The sequence below is a fragment of the Lactuca sativa genome, chromosome 5, assembly GCF_002870075.4.
Source record: "Lactuca sativa cultivar Salinas chromosome 5, Lsat_Salinas_v11, whole genome shotgun sequence".
Classification (NCBI taxonomy): Eukaryota; Viridiplantae; Streptophyta; class Magnoliopsida; order Asterales; family Asteraceae; genus Lactuca; species Lactuca sativa.
In genome coordinates, this window is record NC_056627.2 from 243,747,317 (window position 1) to 243,760,301 (window position 12,985).

The following is a 12,985-nucleotide window of genomic DNA, read 5'->3' on the forward strand; positions in this document are numbered from 1 at the left end:
AGCACTACGGCTTATAGAAGTAGTAATCCACAGCAGATCTGGAAGATCTTCACAAAAATCGAACTTCTCGCGGGCAGAGCTTCGACTCGGGAACCGCACTTCTCGGGATCTTCGGGGTCTCGGGACTTGCCTCGGGGCTAGAGTATGATACCGGGACTTCGGGATAGCTTCGGCATGAAAAACGATGCAAAAGACTAGAGAGAAGAGAAGAAATTGAACAACAAAGAAGGCTGTCTTCGGATCCTTTATATAGAGGCTGGAGCCTCGGAGTACGCGGGGCGTACTGCCCAAAACGTCATTGCTTACGTATCCGAAGTGCTCGAGTGCGAGTGTCGACATCCCTCGGAGTACGCGGGGCGTACTCGAGTACGCGGGGCGTACCTCGGATCAGTTCGGTGACTCCTTCGGATAATGCTTCCGAATTTTGATTTAAATATAAATACAAAATGATTAATAAACTTCGGAAATTCATAACTTCTTCATACGAACTCCGTTTTCGACGTTCTTTATATCCACGCGAAGGTGAGACCACGCTCTACGACTTTCGTTTAGACTCCGTCGGCTAATTTTGACTTTATTTTTTATTAATTATTTTTAATAGGCCGGGATAGAAACTTTCGTTATAAATTCATAACTTCTTCGTTTGACGTCCGTTCTCGCCTAACTTTTTATCGTTTCAATACCAACAATGAGATCTTCGATTCTCATTTAGATTGCTTCGGCTAACAACCGCTCGATCTCAAATCGAGTAAAACAGGCTGTATATCGCTAAGCCGGAACTTCGATAAATCATAACTTCCTCATACGAAGTCAAATTTGGGCGTTCTATATATATTCGGAAACCTCGTTTCAATTACTACAACATTAACCAAAGATATTAAGTTTATTTTACACTTAAATTTTGACGCTTATTTTTATTCTTAATTAATCAAACCACATAATTAAGCAATTAAGCACAAAACACATAATACTCAAATAATAAAATCTTATTATTTCAAAATGGGTTATAAAGGTTAACCTAGACCATTACATTGCTAAAAATGGCAAGCCCGGAAACACAGGCGTTACATTCAAGTCCAACACAAACCCCCTAACATGTTGAGTGTCCCCTCCACTCAACCAAAACCACTTCCAGAAGACATTGGGGGAAAATGAGACCCGACTCGCCGAGTCACCCAAGAGACTCTTCGAGTACCTATATGATCAAAACTATCCAGTCAATTATAATGGATCTTAATGCATCGAAACCATAGATCTGACCTCCTAAGGTCCATTTCATACATAAAGTTCCAATCTTGACGTCCATGCTTGGGGTTTTTGACTTAAAAGACCATAAAAAGAAGTCTACAAGATGCATGTGGTGCTTATGCCAACAAAGTTAGCACCTTTATGCCATAAGGACCCCCAATAGTTCCAGATCTGAAGTGCAACTGCAAGCACACACACAAAATCCGATTATAGCTTCTCTAAACTCATAAAGAGGGTAGGAAATAGCCCCAAATCAAGATCTAAGAGATAGATGGTCAAGGTCCCAGATTTTTACCTTGAATGAGCTGTGAATGGAGCAAAACCTCTAGATCTTCTTGCTTCTACTTGAACTCCCAAGCATCCTTCCGCCTTTCCAACTTCAAAAACACACAAAAAGGTACCAAAAGGCTCAAGAACACACAATATAGGCTTAGGGTTCTAGTTAGGGTTTTCTATGGGTTGGGAGGGACGATGGGGGCTGGGTTGGGGTATTATAAGTTGTTTAAATAGGGTGCAACCCAAATATTAGGGTTTCATCCAGACAGTCCTACTCGTCGAGTTGGTCTCCCGACTCGTTGAGTAGGTCACTTAACCCCCCGATCAAAATTCGAGTCTACTCGACAAGTTGGGCCTCCAACTCGCCGAGTCCCAGAGCAAAACATGGAGTTACTTGAATTTAAATACGTACCAGGAACCGGGTGTTACATCTTGGCTCCATTTAGTCCCCATATTCATAAAAATGTCAACCTTATGGAAAATATTGGTCCATGCAAGCATTAAGTGTTGGATTAGTGTCTAAGCCTGTAACCATATTTGGTAAGTACTTGACCCAGTTATGCATGGTCCTTTTGGGTTGCCTTCACCAAAGCAACTTGACTGGAGAAATTAAATAGAGAGAGAGAGATTATTGTGATTTATTAATACGTTATAAGAATAATATATTAAAGGAAAAATCATATTTGTTTAATTAATATTGGTCAATAATTAATTAGGAATTAATTTTGTGATCAAGTGTAATTAATTAAACTAGAGGGGCTGAATTGTAATTATAAGATAGTTGCAAGATAGGGCAATATTTATCCTTGTTAAAGGATGGACGAATTCAAGGATAAGGATATCCTTAAAATCATCCAAGGATAAGTAGATAAGGGTTTTTTTAAGGCTTATCTTGTGGTTGCTTGGTGGGCAAGCAACTGGATAAGGATAAGGACTGAAACCCTAATCTAAACCCTATATAAAGGCCCCTAGGCCTTTAGAATTCGTGTACATGCTCCTAAGAGGTCCCAAGGACGAATTCCATCTCCTCCCTCCTCTATCTTAAGCCTCTCCAATTGCTTGTGGTGTTTGTGAGCCATTAGAAGCACTACACTTGTGGTGCTTGCTTTTAAGACTTGGGATTTGAAGATTTAAGTTGTTATTGCAATATAACAACAAGAGGTATGTAATCCAACCTTATATGTTAATTTCGAAAATAGCAATGCACATTAGGGTTTTATTCTTGTGTTCATAATGTTGTGTATCTAATAGTGAAAACATAGATCCAAACTAGGGTTGCATGCACACTTAGGATTGTTTTTATAAAACCCATCAGTGGTATCAGAGCCTTTGGTTAACTTGTTTTCAATTAGTTTTATTCAATTGTATGAACTTGAAAAATTAGGGTTTATAGCCAATAAACCCTAGGAGGCCATAGATTTCGAGATTAGGGTTTCCTAACCCCAATTTGCGAAAACCTTGAAAGTGTTTTTGAATCCTTTCCTTTCAATACAAGATTTCGAAATCTAGGGTTTGCAAACCCTTAGATTTCGAAATTTGCCTCCTTCCCCAAGATAAGATCCTAAATTTTAGGGATTTGGATAATCCCATATCTTGTAATTATCCTTTAATAGTTAAATATGGTAATTAAAGATCATGAATTATCTCATCCCTATTTTCGAAATTTATAGAGGGATTTAAGGGATTAGGATAACTTAAATGTCTAAATGGTAATTATCTTTTAGATTTAGATAATCCCTTATGATTTGATAATTTAAATTAATAGTTTAATTTAAGATAATTATTAAATCAAGAGTTTTAATAATTAATATTTTAATTTAAGTGACATTAAATTTCAAAAATTTTAATTGAAGATTAAAACCCTAATATTTTTGAAATGTTTAAAATACACCCTATACTATTATATTATTACAAGCTTAATATATACATATGTATAGTTAAAATGCTAGTCTTACCGTTAGTAGGCCTCATTCACGAAGCCGGTCTATAAGGTGGGTATAAGGTTGCGGCCTATAAAATGGCGCTTAATGGGTGTACACTCACACCCACCGCTTGCTTGATCGGTGGAGGGTCGTTAGCCGAACGGGTAGGATAGGGCAACCTCATTCTCTCATTAAAAGTATAATAAGAAATACAAAGTAACTACATGTTTTCTAAAATTTCCCAATCTTAGTTACTTTAGGAAAAGTGAATTTGATGCAATCCCAAGAAATTACACTTTGCACCTTGCTAAGAAGTTAGTGGAGCGTGCGTGATTTACCGGCACACTAATTGGTTCTAAGCGAAGGTGGCAAAGGGTGATTCGTTGTTTATCATAGTTCGATGGAGCGTGTGTGGTTTACCGGCACATCGAATAGGTCATCGTTACAACGAAGGCACCATGTGAATTTGCATGGTAATTCACACCCACTTTGTGATCCTCGGTATCCCAGTCACAAACGAGAGGGGCATATCGAGATTTAAACATGCCATTGAAAAGTTTCAATGAATCTCATCCGAACCTAGGAATTCTCAATACATTTAGAACTTAGAGTTAGGTTTTTCATGATGGAGAATTAGTGAATCGTCATTCACTTACCTTCAAATTATTTGCATTTAGATTACGGCATCCCTTTTCTAAGATGTAAATATTGTTGTTGGATCCTAGCCCTAATTTTTCTTATTGGGTGATAATTAGGGATTCATATTCTAATCTATCTTTCTCCTTATCTTTTGTAGATGTCGAAATCAAACAACGCTGCCGATAGTTCCTTCTCATTGATGAGCCTATGCCAAAAGGTTACTTTCGATGGAACGAACTTTAGCGAATGGATAAGATACATTCACACAATTGCTCGCTACGAGGACAAGGAGTATGTCCTTGATGAAAAGCTCGAGAAGATCAATCCAGAAATCGCTACTCCGGCTGAAATGAGTGCTTTTGAGACTCATGAACGTGATGCAACGAAGGTTCACTGCATCATGATAGCCACAATGAACTCCGAATTCCAAAAGTCCTATGAGGACATGTATCCATACGAGATGCACCAAGACTTATTGGAGAGATACCACCAAAACGCGAGACAAGAGCATTATGAGATTTTCACTAACATGATTTCTGCTAAGATGGGTCATGGAGAGTCTCTTACCGTGCACCTGCAAAAGATGCAAAGGTATGTCGATCGTCTTCGCAAGTTGAATGTTGACTTTGGGTAAGACTTGGCGATCGACATGGTGCTTCACTCTTTGCCTCCGGTGTACAATCAATTTAGGATGACCTACCACATGAACAAAGAAGAGGTCACCCTAAGCAAACTCCAAGGTCTCTTGAGGGTCGCTGAGAGCAACTTCAAGGACAAGTCTGTTGCACCAACTCCCAATCCACTCGCTGCTCCTGTCTTGGCTATTGGTCAAGGAAAGGGAAAGAAGAGGAAGGCTTCGTCTAAAAACTATCGCAAGGTTAAAGCTCGAGATGGTGCCTCTTCTAGTGGGACCAAAGTTGATCCCGCTAAGCCCTGTCCTAACCCTAAGGAGGCAGAGTGCCACCACTGCCACAAGATAGGACATTGGAAGAGAAGCTGCCCAGAGTACCTGCAAGCCATCAAGGAAGGAAACATCAAGCCATCTTTCGTAGGTATATACACAATTAAATCTAACGATTCTAATCATGCTATTTCTTGGGTTCTTGATACCGGTTGTGGTTACCACATTTGTTCTAATGTGCAGGGACTAAGAAGAAGTAGGGATGAGGAGCAAGGAAGAATCAATCTAATCATGGGGAACAGAAGATCGTCGCCTGTGACCAAGATTGGAGTGTATTCTTTAGTGCTTAGGAATAATTTATGTTTAGATTTGAACAATTGTTGCTATTCGCCAGAAATGGCTAGAAACATCATTTCATTTCATGGTTTATATAGACAAGATTTTAGATTTTCTTTTAATAATGAGAATGGTTCTATTTTAGCTTATCTAAATGGTGTCTTTTACTTTGAAGCTATACCATGTAATGGAATTTATGAAACTGTTATGATTGTTGATAACTTAGGAAATGATGTTTTGAATATAGATTCTTCCAATAGTTTGGATAAAGCATCCTTGTGGCATAGTCGTCTTGGACATGTCAACAAGAAACACATAGCCCAACTCCAAAAGGATGGAGTGTTGGAGTCATTCGACCTTAGGGAAGATGACACGTGCGAGTCTTGTTTTCTTGGAAAGATGACTAAGTCACCCTTCGCTGGTACGTGCGAAAGGGGTGAAGGTTTATTGGACCTAATACATACCGATGTATGTGGACCGTTTAGATCAACCACGAAGGATGGGAACCGCTTCTACGTGACTTTTACCGATGACTATAGTAGATATGGGTATATCTATTTAATCAAGCAAAAGTCAGAAACTTTTGAAAAGTTCAAAGAGTTTAAGAATGAAGTGGAGAATCAATTGGGCAGGAAGATCAAGATGCTTCGATCCGATCGAGGAGGAGAGTACCTAAGTCTTGAATTCCACGAATATCTCAAGGAGTGTGGAATAGTTTCACAATTGACGCCACCTAGGAAACCATAATTGAATGGTGTGGCAGAAAGGCGTAATCGAACCTTATTGGATATGGTTCGCTCTATGATGAGTCGTGCTTCACTATCAATCTCTTTTTGGGGGTATGCCTTAGAGACTGCCGCCCATATCCTTAACTGAGTCCCTACTAAGAAGGTTGCCAAAACACCTCATGAGATGTGGACGGGGAAAGCTCCTTCGTTGGCACATATCAAGGTTTGGGGTTTCGAGGCTTTCGTAAGACGAGAACTCACGAAAAACTTGAACCTCGAAGTGAGCGATGTATTTTCATCGGCTACCCGCAGAAATCCTTTGGATATCTCTTCTATAGACCGAAGGACAATGTTGTCTTTGTTGCGAGGAGAGGAGTTTTCCGAGAGCGAGAACTCATAGGCCAAGAGGACAGTGGGAGGCAAATCGAGCTTGAAGAGATTCAAGAGTCGATAGATGAAGGAACCTCTACCGCTGGCACTCAACCCGAGGAGGAAACTCCGGTTGAACCAATTGACGAGTCCTTACCTCTTAGACGTTCCGATAGAGTTAGAGTTCAACCCCAGTTTTATGGTTTTCATATTACTACCGAAGGGGACACGTATATTAGTGATGGTACACTAATAAATCTTGATGAACCTAATAGCTATAAGGAAGCCATGGCAGGCCCGGAGTCTGCGAAATGGAAAGAGGCGATGGATAGCAAGATCCAATCCATGTATGATAACCAAGTTTGGAATTTGGTTGATCATGTGCCCGGACGTAAGACCGTTGGGTGTAAGTGGATCTTCAAGAATAAGACCGACGTGGATGGAAAGGTACAGACATATAAAGCGCGATTGGTTGAGAAGGGCTTTACTCAAACTCCCGGAGTTGACTATGAAGAGACCTTCTCACCAGTTGCGAAGATAAAATCTATTAGAGTGACGCTAGCTATTGCCGCATTTCATGATTATGAGATTTGGCAAATGGATGTCAAGACCGCTTTCCTTAATGGAAAGTTGGCTGAGGATGTTTACATGGCTCAGCCAGAAGGGTTTGTGGATCCGAAGCATCCAAATAGAGTGTGTAAGCTTGAGAAGTCCATTTATGGACTTAAGCAAGCATCTCGCAGATGGAATCTCTGCTTCGATGAGAAAGTCAAAGAGTTTGGATTTGTACGAAGCGAAGACGAGTTGTGTGTATATGTCAAAGCCAGTGGGAGTATAGTAAGCTTTCTAGTTTTATATGTCGATGACATATTACTCATAGGAAACGACATCCTGATTTTGTAGGAGGTTAAGTCCTGGATCGGGAAGTGCTTCGCTATGAAGGACCTTGGGGAAGCTTCTTACATTTTGGGAATAAGGATAGTAAGAGAAAGAAGTAAGAGACTAATTGGACTTAGTCAGAACACTTACTTAGAGAAAGTACTAAAACGTTTTAGTATGGAAAACTCAAAGAAGGGAGAATTACCAATACAAAGTAATGCCAAATTGAGTAAGACTCAAAGTCCGAGTACCGAAGCTGAGATAGCTAAAATGAGCCGAGTTCCATACGCTTCCGCAGTTGGCTCAATCATGTACGCTATGACTTGTACTCGCCCTGATGTAGCCTTCGCTTTGAGCATGGTTAGTAGATATCAAGGGAACCCTGGCAGAGCACATTGGATTGTTGTGAAGAATATCCTTAAGTACCTTCGGAGGACGAAGGAATGGTTTTTAGTCCTCGGAGGGAGTGATGACTTGAAGGTGCGAGGGTATAGTGACGCCAGCTTCCAAACCGATAGGGACAACTATCGTTCGCAACCGGGCTAGGTCTTTACCCTAAATGGAGGAGCAGTGACTTGGAAGAGTTCCAAACAGGAAACAGTAGCTGATTCAACGTGCGAATCAGAGTACATAGCAGCGAGCGAAGCGTCGAAGGAGGCAATATGGATGAAGAACTTCATTGGTGACCTTGGAGTTGTACCCGCCATAAAGGAGCCCATGGAGATTTTCTGTGATAATGAAGGAGCGGTTGCCTTGACCAAGGAACCGAGGGATCATGGTAGATCTCGACATATCGACAGAAAATATCACTTCATCAGACATCGTGTAGAAGAAGGAGAACTCGTAGTGAAGAGGATATCATCAGAAGATAACCCAGCAGATCCGCTTACGAAGGGACTGAGTAGGGTTAAGCACTTGCAGCATGCTAGGAGTATTGGGCTGAAGGATGGTATTAGCATAGATTAGATAGTTTTAGAAACGTGTAATAGATAAATGTAATTGACATTTGATGATTAAATAAAGGAGTTTTATTTATAAGTAAAGCTACTGTCATATGTTAATTGTTTAACTATTGTTTCAATTTTTGCATGTTTTGACTTCCAGACTAATTGAGTTTATTAGGAATAATCGAATTATTCAAACTGTCCACAATCGTTCATGTGTTGGAAGTAGATATGAATGAAGATTGTCATGAATTGGTGCGTAGATTGTCTAAATGGTATTAGACATAGCAAAGGGTTGCTGCGACGTTCATGAGTGCTTATGAACTGGTTTTGAGCATTGGAATAAACTCGCGCTTGCTGGAATCACCGTATGGAATATGATATATAAGAGGTGATCGCAAGACGATAAGATCATATAGTCTTAAAACCTAGATATATGGTTTATTATTTGCTAATTGATTGTGCATTGATAATGCGAAAACGCATTGGTAACTCAATGTTATAAAACGCATTGTTGTGTATAGTTGATTATTGAATAAGTAAATACATATAAGTCGAAGTTTATCTGTAAATTTTATCCTAAGAGGGTAGAAGAGATATCTCGGCCGCTCGATGATTTGATTTGACTTATGTGTCGGGCCCGGTCAGAATTAAATTGATGTGTTCGATTAAGTTCTATGTCAAATAAATTGGAGATTGAGAAACCTAAATGCTTGACTAATCATTCCATAGAATTGTCAGCATGATATCTAACAGAGGACTGTACGATCCCTTATCTAGAGGACAGGTTACTGATAAGATCAGAGTTTGACAGTGTCTTTGAGAGCTACGATTGCTAATCGGGTTGCACGTTACATTTATGGTTACTAGACTTATCCAAGTGGGAGACTGTTGGATTAGTGTCTAAGCCCGTAACCATATTTGGTAAGTACTTGACCCGGTTGTGCATGGTCCTTTTAGGTTGCCTTCACCAAAGCAACTTGACTGGAGAAATTAAATAGAGAGAGAGATTATTGTGATTTATTAATACGTTATAAGAATAATATATTAAAGGAAAAATCATATTTGTTTAATTAATATTGGTCAATAATTAATTAGGAATTAATTTTGTGATCAAGTGTAATTAATTAAACTAGAGGGGCTGAGTTGTAATTATAAGATAGTTGCAAGATAGGGCAATATTTATCCTTGTTAAAGGATGGACGAATTCAAGGATAAGGATATCCTTAAAATCATCCAAGGATAAGTAGATAAGGGTTTTTTAAGGCTTATCTTGTGGTTGCTTGGTGGGCAAGCAACTGGATAAGGATAAGGACTGAAACCCTAATCTAAACCCTATATAAAGACCCCTAGGCCTTTAGAATTCGTGTACATGCTCCTAAGAGGTCCCAAGGACGAATTCCATCTCCTCCCTCCTCTATCTTAAGCCTCTCCAATTGCTTGTGGTGTTTGTGAGCCATTAGAGGCACTACACTTGTGGTGCTTGCTTTCAAGACTTGGGATTTGAAGATTTAAGTTGTTATTGCAATATAACAACAAGAGGTATGTAATCCAACCTTATATGTTAATTTCGAAAATAGCAATGCACATTAGGGTTTTATTCTTGTGTTCATAATGTTGTGTATCTAATAGTGAAAACATAGATCCAAACTAGGGTTGCATGCACACTTAGGATTGTTTGTATAAAACCCATCATTAAGACCTTTATTGATCTCTTTTTGAGCTTTTGAGTCCCTTTAAGCCATGCATGATTGTAAATTTGTCAACTTTATGTGATAAGTAGCCTTAGAGAACCAGATCTGCGAGTTTGGCACTTTTTCTTAGCCAATTAAGTGCTTATTGGAGTGAAAAGGTGGTCTGCGGAGTAGGTTGGGCGTACCCAGCTGGTACGCTGTGCGTACTGACCCCGAATGGAGTACGCTTAGCGTACGAGCTGAGTATGCCCCGAGTACTTAGCAGATGGAAATTTGGGCTTAGTGTTCTCGGTTTGGGCCATTGGTTAGGTTTTCTTAGTTTGGGCCTTGTTGAGCCATTATACTTCTATTTTGGGCCCAATTTGGAATATTAGGCTATATTGGGCTTTAGAATATCATGTAGGATTTGGGCCTTGGAAGTATTTGAGTCGGGCCTTGGCTTTGGGCCAAGTGAGATAAAGGGTAGAATGGTATTTTAATCTGGTTTTGGACTAAGTAGCTTAGACTCTTGGTTATGGGTCGGAACCCAATTAATAATTGGATGTCATTTGATGTTGATACCCCGGCGATTTCCTGGACCAGCAGTCATAGATTTATTCGAGTGTTTCAACAACTTGAGGTGAATTTCCTCACAGTTTTCGTTAGTCGAAGGCACCAATGTCAGCCCACTAGGTTCTAATATGTTAGAAGTCTTTGTGACTCTTGTATGGTATGTTGGGCTAGGCCCATAGGTATGCGGGGCTAGGCCCATTTGTATGTTGGTCTAGGCTTGTGAATCAGGAAGGGTTAGGCCTATTGTATGTTATATAGGTGATAACTGTCTTTGTGACTTTTGCATTTGTATGATGATTGGGATGGGCCCATTGATTTGGTATGGCTAGGCCCATTATGGTGGGTTGGGCCTACTGTGCAAACTGAGCCCAATGTGAGGGCTAGGCCCAATGTTATTTATAGCATGTGGTATTTTGGGGAATTTACTAAGCTTTGTGCTTACGGTTTTTATGGTTATGGTTTCAGGTAGTTCCGGTTCGAAAGAGAAGGGTCCGGCTTCATCGCAGCGCATACACCCATGTTTCCGCATTATGATCATTTTGGGATTGTTCTATGATAATTTTTTTCCTATAAATTACTTTTGAATATTTAGAAAAAATGATAATGAATGTTTGACTTAAATATAATTAATATTTTGGTTGAATTAAAAATAAAATTTTTACCTCATAATTTATGGGACATTACATCAAGCTACTCCTCCAAGTGGTCCTCTTCTTCTTCTCATTCACAAACCACCAACAAACACTATTTCAAGCTTAAAACTCATCAAATCACTCTAGAGTTTTGATTTCAGGGTAAAGGGAGATGGAGGTTGGTCTAAAATGTCCAAGAGATGAGTTTAAGTCGTTTAAATATGGCACAAACCCTGAAAATTAGGGTTTGTCCCAGCCTTGCATACACCATGCGTACTTCACATACGCCCCGCATACGTGGGTGGAATCCGCGACCAACAATGGGCTAGTACGCTAAGCGTACTCATAGAGTACGCCCCGTGTACTAGCAAGGGAACAAATTGATAACAAATTTGCATCAAGGGCTAAAAGAGAAACTTACCAAAACTTGAATGTTACACCTGTTCTTTTTTGCTAAAAATAATAATTTTGGACTAAATAATAAAGTGACATGAAGCTTTGGGATTTTTAGACATTTCTCTTCCTTTGTATGTAAAACCAAAATCGATCATAAAGGAGTTTTGAAGATTTGTACCAATGTCAGTGGATGATAATTTATCAATTATGATGTTTCAATGAGTTATTAAGAATATTATATGTACATTATCTTCCATATGTTACATTATATCTTACTTTTACTATCAATTTGATTTGAACTATGTGAAGGGGTTTGTTAAACGTATTAGTATATTTACCATGTGTTGTAGAACTAGAAATAACTTTTGAGTATAGTTATTGTTGAGTTTTGGCTAAAGAATGAATAGTGTTATCTCATCCCATATTGCTGGGAAGAGCCCAAGCTTATAAAGGAAGACAAATGTGTTTCAATGCATCTCAACCAAAATACACTTGATGTGTTTAGTTCTTTCTTTCTTCTCTTATGATTGTAACAATTTCTCATATAGTGACTCATTAGGCGTATGCTTTTTCTCTGGTTTTGGAGTTTCCACATATATTCTTGTGTCTAAATTTTTTATTATTATTGTTAATGTAAGGATTGTTGGGGATCCTTGAGGACAATTTCCAACAAGTAGTTTCAGAGCTCCGAGTTTTAGAGGAGGTCTCGGTTTTAAAGGTCCGTCGTTGTAGATTTGTTTGATCTTCTAAAAATCAGTAATGAATCTTTATTGGTTGTATTATTGGAAGGTGTATCGGTACTTTAAAGGTTTGTCTTATGCTTTTGTGGTTGTAGCTTAGTCTAATCCTCCACATCATAAACAATGATTCAGTTAACTATTTTGTGTACGATAGAATTATATACATGATGGGAGTATATAACTAAGGATGACAATGGGTTAGATTTGATCATAAACGAGTTGAAACTTTAAATTTTCATTAAAAAAACCTTAAAAATCAAATAATTCATCAAATAACACAAATTAAGTGTTTATAGTCATAAAACATTATAAATGGTTAATTTCTAAATTCTACGTAACTCGAATATCATTTTTACCAACTCAAATTCCAATAACAGTTACTAACCCATAGTTTTTGATAAATAAAAAATAATCAAAATATAATGATCAACTAAATAATAACACTAAATAAATATAAATTAAAAAAATAAATATTTAAAAATTTTAAACGGGTTGACGAGTTGTAAATGAGTTATAAATTTCAATCATAACCTAGCATATTTAATTAAATGGGTTCAAAATCTAAACTCAACTTGTTATTTATTGGGTTGGGTTTGATTTGGATTGACGACTTCGGGTTGAGATTGTCACCCCTATATATAACATCTAGGGAAAGTTATGCTTAGGAAATACTTGGTACTTAAGCGTATCTGTTGTGACCCACATCTCATTCATGAGAATCCTTTGTTG